Here is a 9,670-nt window from a genome sequence, read left to right as displayed (position 1 = left end):
CACACAGGCCTTCAGATGAGGCTTACTCACACAGACCTTTATATGAGGCTTGCCCACACAGGCTTTTACATGAGGCTTGCTCACACAGGCCTTTATATGAGGCTTGCTCACACAGGCCTTCATATGAGGCTTGCTCACACAGGCTTTTATACGAAGCTTGCTCACACAGGCCTTCATATGAGGCTTGCTCACACAGGCCTTTATATGAGGCTTGCTCACACAGGCCTTCATATGAGACATGCTCACACAGGCCTTCAGATGAGGCTTACTCACACAGGCCTTTATATGAGCATTGCTCACACAGGCTTTTACATGAGGCTTGCTCACACAGGCCTTTATATGAGGCTTGCTCACACAGGCCTTTACATGAGCCTTGCTTACACAGGCTTTTATATGAGGCTTGCTCACACAGGCTTTTATATGAGCCTTGCTCACACAGGCTTTTACATGAGGCTTGCTTATACAGGCCTTTATATGAGGCTTGCTCACACAGGCCTTCATATGAGGCATGCTCACACAGGCCTTCAAATGAGGCTTACTCACACAGGCCTTCAAATGAGGCTTGCTCACACAGGCCTTCATATGAGACATGCTCACACAGGACTTTATATGAGGCTTGCTCACACAGGCCTTCATATGAGACATGCTCACACAGGCCTTCAAATGAGGCTTACTCACACAGGCCTTCATATGAGGCATGCTCACACAGGCCTTCAGATGAGGCTTACTCAGACAGGCCTTTATATGAGCCTTGCTCACACAGGCTTTTACATGAGGCTTGCTCACACAGGCCTTCATATGCGGCTTGTTCACACAGGCCTTCATATGAGGCATGCTCACACAGGCCTTCAGATGAGGCTTACTCAGACAGGCCTTTATATGAGCCTTGCTCACACAGGCTTTTACATGAGGCTTGCTCACACAGGCCTTTATATGAGGCTTGCTCACACAGGCTTTTACATGAGGCTTGCTCACACAGGCCTTTATATGAGGCTTGCTCACACAGGCCTTTATATGAGGCTTGCTCACACAGGCCTTCATATGAGCCTTGCTCACACAGGCTTTTATACGAGGCTTGCTCACACAGGCCTTCATATGAGCCTTGCTCACATAGGCTTTTATACGAGGCTTGCTCACACAGGCCTTTTTTCTTTTTTTTCTCCCTTTTTTTTTTTCCAGAGTCCCCCCCCCCAAAAAAAGGGGACCACAAAGGAGATGAGGAGGGGGAGGTTGCCAATTCACTGAGCAAACGATACAAATCACATTTTGGGGAGCATTACAGAATAATTACACATATGCTTAGATGGGAGGCATTCATGAGAGTTCACAATATTTTAGGGATTAAAGATGTTAGTGGTGCAGCCCTCTCTAAGGAACAGGGATCGTTGACACATTCAAATGCAAAAGCGTAGCGTTTGGAGAGTGAAATGCCGTCTGTCTCTGGTGCTTACTACAAACTTGGGAAGGGCTTTCTTGGGCCCAGACACTGGGCCCTTAATGCCTAAAGCTATTCCTTCATATAAAGCAGGGGACAAAGGCTGGCAGCTTCATGGTGTAAAAGTAATTACCTTTGCACTGATCAGAATAATTCTGCCCAGTGCAACAAGCACCTGACCACAAATACCACAGTATATGTTTCAGTATTTTTATTTTACACTGTAGTCCTCCATTTGAACTTAATGTTGTGGTAATAAGCAAGCATGATACACAAATTAAATTAACCATCACAAATTTAATTTTACGGATTTCTTAAACATATATTTTCCATGTGCTCAACTGTGATTAGATACACAATAGCGTTTTAGGATTTTCAACCTGCTTTGTTCTGCAGCTCAAATCAAACTCTCCTTCGTCATTTGACCTTCTTCATGCCTCCACAGTAGATCATAAACATAACCAGACTGTAAGAGGGGGAATGGATTTAATGTTTGCTTTCTTCTCCGTGCCAGTGTGGCTCTTCCTGGCTGAAGTCGGGGCCATGAAATCCCTTTTTTGTTGATGTTTAGACATGGAAATGTAAAGTATTCATGGCAATTATAGGCATGAGAAATTGATGAAATTACAGTCTGTTCCTTGAAAGAGGCAGAGCGGGTGCGGAACAAAAGGCGATTGGCTGTGTCAGCAGTGTGGTGGTGGCTTTCTAACAGGTGAAGAGCCCCGTGTGTGGGATGACTGGGATCGGCACGTGAATGTGGCGGAACAGCAGACCCCCTGCTGGGCCGGTACAAAGAGGGGGCACACACCAGAACCGCCAGGACATTGACTGAGATGAGCACCCACTCTTTCTCTGAGGGAAATCTTTGGGCCTCTTCGACTGTTACAGATATGGCACATTTCACCAACCGAAGACCTTCAAATGGGAGGTGAATAGCCTAGAGCACGCTTTCATTTCCCTCAGCCCTTTTCAAAGGAGCGGCGATATGGGATGAATGAGCGCCGCTTGAGAATATCCTCCGTATTGCCTTTCTTTCTCTTTGTATGTGTGGGTGTGTGTGACTTTACTCCTCGTGAAATTATTAAACAAAGCTGATGTAGGAACCTGAATGAAGGCAGAGCATGCTGAGCGTGTGACTATAATCTGGTGAGTGATGTTGAGGTGGACGTGATAAAGTTTTCAAAGTGAAAATGAAATGAAAAAGCATGTATTTATCTATTCACATTGTGAAGGGAATTGTATTAGCATTGACCCTATTTGAATATTACCACTATTTTGAATACTGAATTGTCTGTTCTGTTTTGTAGCATTTGTCATCCTGCTTGGTGTCAATTATATAGGATTCCAAGAAACAATTCCATACTTCTTCAAGATAGTCATTTTGTTAAAATATATATTTTGAGGGGTTAAAAATACTCTTTAAGTATCTCATGTGGCAGGTGTTTTTGTGCCTTTATATTGAATAGTTTTCCACATGAGAGACTTTACAGGTGACACAGCAGAGTGCAAACAAGCCTTTCATTCAGAATCAATGCACCACTGGGGTGGGAAAAGAAGTGAAAAGCAACTTCATGGCCTCTCTGTGGCAACTCCTTCAAGTCAGACCACCTGATAAACCTTGTTAATGAGAACACACACACACATACTATGGAAAAAGTCAGATAGTTCTACTGTTGCACCCTGTGTGGAGGGCTAAGATAACTGTGACTTGAGATGTGGCAGAGAATAAAAGTCCAGGGCACCACTGTGGGCCTCTATGGGTTCCATTCACAGCCATGCTTCCATGAATACAGCAAAATCTGAAATTAAACTTTTAATCTCTGCATCACATACAGACCCCTAAAAATGGGGACTTCCTTTTTAACAACTTCCCCCACCAACATGTTGTGTTCTCTCTGCTCCTAATAGTCTTTAGATTTCTCTCTGACCCAGCGAGGATTATAGACTACTAAAAGACTCCCGTTATAAAATTAAAAGGCAAGGAAGGAAGAAAAAATAAGGGATTTTTGTTTTGTTTTTTGGGGGCCAAAAGTGGTTCAGTCTTAAAAGAGAGAAGGCAATGTTTCCTGGATATGGACAAGAAAAAGGGTGCAAATCAGGAAGCAAGAATTGTCCAAAAACGTTTCTCCTTATCTCCCTCCTCTTTCAGAAAGTTACTTCAGCCTGTTGAAGGTCAGATTACAGAGCGTGGTTCCTGTTTAAATATGCATTGTTTTATTCAGAATTAAAAGTTGAGAAAAGGTCCCATAAAATGTCTGGTGGGCCAACCTGGACTCAGGGGTAGACGTAAAATAGTAAATGTAAATTCGGGACAATTAGTTTGATATGTTACATTTTGTATGGCATGTATTAATTTGTGGATGTCGATCATCCATTTCGAATGATACAGTTGAAGTCGGAAGTTTACATACACCTTAGCCAAATACATTTAAACTCAGTTTTTCACAAATCCTGACATTGAATCCTAGTAAAGATTCCCTGTTTTAGGTCAGTTAAGATCCCCACTTTATTTTAAGACTGTGAAATGTCAGAATAATAGTAGAGAGAATTATTTATTTCAGCTTTTATTTCTTTCATCATATTCCCAGTGGGTCAGAGGTTTGCATACACTCAATTAGTATTTGGTAGCTTTGCCTTTAAATTGTTTAACTTGGGTGAAACGTTTCGGGTAGCCTTCCACAAGCTTCCCACAATAAGTTGGGTGAATTTTGGCCCATTCCTCCTGACAGAGCTGGTGTAACTGAGTCAGGTTTGTAGGCCTCCTTGCTCACACACATTTTTTCAGTTATGCCCACAAATTTTCTATAGGATTGAGGTCAGGGCTTTGTGATGGCCACTCCAATACCTTGACTTTGTTGTCCTTAAACCATTTTGCCACAACTTTGGAAGCACGCTTGGGGTCATTGTCAATTTGGAAGACCCATTTGTGAACAAGCTTTAACTTCCTGACTGATGTCTTGAGATGTGGCTTCAATATATCCACATCATTTTCCTCCCTCATGATGCCATCGATTTTGTGAAGTGCACCAGTCCCTCCTGCAGCAAAGCACCCCCACAACAAGATGCTGCCACCCCCGTGCTTCACGGATGGGATGGTGTTCTTCGGCTTGCAAGCCTCCCCCTTTTTCCTCCAAACATAACGATGGTCATTATGGCCAAACAGTTCTATTTTTGTTTCATCAGACCAGAGGACATTTCTCCAAAAAGTACGATCTTTGTCACCATGTGCAGTTGCAAACCGTAGTCTGGTGGTTTTTATGGCGATTATGGAGCAGCGGCTTCTTCCTTGCCGAGCGGCCTTTCAGGTTATGTCGATATAGGACTCGTTTTACTGTGGATATAGTTACTTTTGTACCTGTTTCCTTCAGCATCTTCACAAGGTCCTTTGCTATTGTTCTGGGATTGATTTGCACTTTTTGCATCAAAGTACGTTCATCTCTAGGAGACAGAACGCGTCTCCTTCCTGAGCGGTATGACAGCTGCGTGGTCCCATGGTGTTTATACTTGCGTACTATTGTTTGTACAGATGAACGTGGTACCTTCAGGCGTTTGGAAATTGCTCCCAAGGATGAACCAGACTTGTGGAGGTCTACATTTTTTTCTGAGGTCTTGGCTGATTTCTTTTGATTTTCCCATGAAGTACTGAGTTTGAAGGTAGGCCTTGAAATACATCCACAGGTACACCTCCAATTGACTCAAATTATGTCAATTAGCCTACCAGAAGCTTCTAAAGCCATGACATAATTTTCTGGAATTTTCCAAGCTGTTTAAAGGCACAGTCAACTTAGTGTATGTAAACTTCTGACCCACTGGAATTGTGATACAGTGATTTATAAGTGAAATAATCTGTCTGTAAACCATTGTTGGAAATATTACTTGTGTTATGCACAAAGTATATGTTTTAACCGACTTGCCAAAACTATAGTTTGTTAACAAGACATTTGTGGAGTGGTTGAAAAACGAGTTTTAATGACTCCAACCTAAGTGTATGTAAACTTCTGTCTTCAACTGTATGTTTCAAATTACAATTTGTGTGATATGTTACAAATTGCAATTTGTACAATATATTACAAATATGTAAAACGTATGATATGTTAAAAATTCCAATTTGTTGTGGCTAACATTGGCTAGGTGTCTATTACTAACGTTAGCTAGGTGGTTGACGTTAGGGTTAGTGCTTAAGGTTAGGGATAAGGTTAGGAGTTAGGTTAATTGGTTAGCTAACATGCTAAGTAGTTTCAAAGTAGCTAAAATGTAGTAAGTAGTTGCAAAGTTGCTAATTAGCTGAAATGCTAAAGTTGTCCGTGATGAGATTCGAACACGCAACCTTTGAGTTGCTAGACGTTCGCGTTTTATGCCCAACCCCAACCCCAACCCCAACCCCAACCCCAACCAATCACCCTACTTTCCATTTTGCTTCGAGTAACCGTCTGTTTTATGTAACCATACCAAACATAACATATCATACTAATTTGAGTGTCCCGGGTTTAGTTTTACTATGTTACGTCTAGTCTATGAGACTAGACTGCATTGGCAGCCCCAGGCCCTTTGTAAAGGGGACTCCTCCTCATCTGAAGGATGAATGATTTCATGACTGAGTGAGAATGAAAAAAAAAAAAACCTCAAGAATGAATCTCAGCTCTCAAGTGACTATTTTTATTATTTTCTCTCTGGGCAGTAACACCTACATTGTATTCAGAGAGACAGAGAGCCTCCGAAAGGAAACCCCTTCACTTCAAGGCAGCTGGGCATGCCACATACTCAGTCCAGCCTCTTCACTCTTGGGTGGGTTTTGTACAAAGCTCAGATTCAGAGGCCTCTGCTTCACTCACTCTGGCAGAAAGTGACTATAAATTCACCTTGTGGGACTTTTACAGAGCTTGTTGGCTTCTTCAAATGTAGGCCTCAGTATATAGAGTCTCAGTAGCATATTATTTTATTACACTTATCCACACTCGTTTTTTACTCCCACAAATACAGAACATGAGAAAAAGACAAAATCATGTTTTACTGATAGCTGAGAGTTTTTAGTGTGGGCGTCTGAGGCTACTTCAGAGGGCTTGCCTTTTCAGGTTTCTTCAACCAGTGGGCACCCTCCTCTGTGACTGTCTGTCTGTCAGACAGCTGAATACAGAGGGCACTGAGATACCCTATTTAGAGAGCATCCCAGAGTTCAAAAGGTCCTGCTGAATGTTTGGGGTCTTTCTGTCAGCAATCTTGACCATTATTGGACACGACAACCGCTGAAGGCTTCACAGGCTGGTCACTTCATGAAGTCCCTTAGGGACAATTATTTTATTATTTTTATACCTCCACCAGGTGAAGTCCACCTGCCTCTCCTGCATGGCCACTGTTTGTATTCTCTATAGCAGTTATCCAACCTTTCATCACAACAGCAGGATCATTGTATGAAATCTATGTATTCTGCTTCTTTCAGTTACTCCTAATGCTACTTTTCATTGTCTCTCAAATGGATGCGCAATAGCATGGAGGTTATTCATAACATTTGACCAGCATGGTAAATTCACCAATATGTTATGATGATATTTAAAGAATGTAAGAAACAGAGTCATACTTGGGCTGTCAACAAAGCATGGAATAGTCCTGTAAATGTTGGTATTTACTTTATGTTTGTAAAAGTATATTCTGTTTTGGAAAAGATTGTGGTAACAGGTGGGAAAAAAATTGAGCTTGAAATATCTTCAAACATTTCCAGTAATTTAAATTCATGTTTACCCCTTGATTTAAAATAATGACTTCTAGAGTATCATAGAACGTTGGACAAAAAGGAACAGCATATGCTGAAAATTATGTCTAATTTCATTCACAGAACCTGTCCTAGCATGATGTCATGACAACAATGATATTCAATGGCGTAACCACATCAAAAGTTATTACACCTTTGATTCAGAAAACAAGGATACCAGCACAAGAGCAGCTTGGGATTGGAGGTTTCTCCATATGTGGGTGGGGACGGAGGGCCAATATCACCCACCTCTTCAGGAAGTGTCCTGTGAAAGCCTAGAATGGTGGGGAAGGGGCTCTCCGTGGCCTCGTGGAGTCCTCACAGCCAGCAGGCACTGCGGCTGGCAGCATTATGCCATTGGAGGAGGAGATCCAGGGCTGCCAGTCCCCTGCCGCTGTTCCCCCATGCCTTTCAACCCCGCTCCCTGCCACACAGAGAAGGAGATTAGGATTAATCTTCCGTCTGACATGCTGATATTAACACCATTTTTTCTGCCTTTCCTCTCGTTTGCTGTACATTTTGGGCTTGTTAAAAAGGAAAAGGAGGGGCAGAGAACAAAATCTAAGTCTGGGCCATGGATTACTCCTAGAGAGGAGGGGGGCAGGTTCAAAGGGGGTTTTCTTGTGATGGGGACAGAAGGACAATCATTTTGGCAGAGAACAGTATGGTGTCAGGATCACTCTCTGTTGATGTGATTTGGGATATGTGGGTTCAAATTGCCACACAGGGAAAAAGAGAAGGGCTTTAGATAAACCCAGCCATTCGATAGGCCTGTCTGTCTGAAATGTTTGACTGAAATAATTATTTGATAAAGGTGTAGAATATTGAGGTAAAATATTTGCTCAGATCCACATAAATTATATCCAAATATCAGTCAAAATATTTTCTAAATGCACTAACTAATTTAGAATTGCATCGTAATGGAGTAAAGCAGGTTCAGGGAGCAGAACCAGAACTGGAAGTTTAAGTCCTGAAACTATCTGTGAGTCTTGACATAGATAGTTTAATGTCAGATAGACATATTGCTAGTTGTGGATGGTGTAAAACCAAACAAAGTTAATTAAAAATTGTTTTGACAGTTATGTTGGCCATTGTTTTTTGTGTGTTTTTTGTTGTTTTTTTGCTTAATAACATGCATATCTTATCTATTTGCCATTCAACAACGTGGCTTTGAATGAGAATGAATGACATATATCACAAGATATTCTGTGAAGTTGTGGACTCACTTCCAGTTGCAATTCCCTTTTTATTTTTACACATGTGGATTAAGGACTGACACTCATTCCTTATAACACTTATTCCGTTTGAATAATAACAAAAACACTTAACTCTATTAACCTAAAATAGCAGCAACTGTGTGAAAAATAACCACATTTAACAAATAAAAAAAGTGAAGTAAAGAGTTTTTGTAAAGTAAACCATTGTTTAAAATGTTTTTAAAACTATAAGGTGTGAGAAACAGCAACAAGCAATTGTTTGTGAAATGATATCACGTGAGAGTTCACACATCTTCAGGCGTATTACACTGTTGTTAAGCATTCTCTCCTTTGTCTTAACCTGACATTATTGCTCCTTTAGTGGGAAAAGTTACATGTCATTGTCTGGGATTTTACCTCTCCCTCACCTCCTTTTTGATTATCCCTGTGAGAAACCCTGTTCCTGTATAGTATACACTTTCAATTACACTTTACACTTAGGGGTCTAGGCCAGGGAACCATCAGAAAAAGACACACACAGACGTTGAAAAGGCAAAGGGCCTTTGCTGTTATGCAAATATATCAAACGGTAAACGGTTGAGTGAGAATTATATTTGAATTAAATGAGGCTTTGGCTTTCTATAACACTGAATTGCAAGGCAAAGTCTCAATACAGAATCCCCACGCCGCGGCCATGCATATTATGCACTTGACGAAATGTGAACTGACATAAATACCATGGCTCACTTTCAATCCGATTACTCGGCTAAACCACATCAATACCATCCAGCCAACAGGCGCTAGCGTCCCCCATTCAAGTGGCCAGAGAACAACCCCAGCTCCTCCTTGGTACACAAGCACCCTCGCTGCCACTGCAGAGCCCCCACGCTCAACCCATCAGCCAAACTCAATGGAGCCCTTTCGACAAGGTGCTTTCCTCAGCTCTCCAAGCTCAGGCCTAAAACAAAGCTAAAGATTGTGTCGATGTGCCCAAACTCCCACTGCAGCCCCGTCAGCCCATACAAGCACTCAGGTTTAAAAAAGACTATTCCCTCCAAGGACTCAGAGCTCTTTTTGTGTGCCATCGTATTGAGTAGGTTTTCCCAATGTGTCCCCATTATAACGATCAACAAGAATAATGCTCCAGGTTAGCATAACCGAGGGGTCATTTCTGGCAGCATTTATCGCTTGATAGCAACCAGACCTTTATTTAAACTGGTGTTGACAACCACAAAGATTCCCCCTTTTGGGGATTTGTAGCAACGCTTGGGTTTTTCGTGGAGCACATTTTAA

Source organism: Salvelinus namaycush, chromosome 21, assembly GCF_016432855.1.
Source record: "Salvelinus namaycush isolate Seneca chromosome 21, SaNama_1.0, whole genome shotgun sequence".
NCBI classification, from domain to species: Eukaryota; Metazoa; Chordata; class Actinopteri; order Salmoniformes; family Salmonidae; genus Salvelinus; species Salvelinus namaycush.
The sequence above is the reverse complement of the archived record's forward strand: the minus strand, read 5'-3'. Positions refer to the sequence as shown.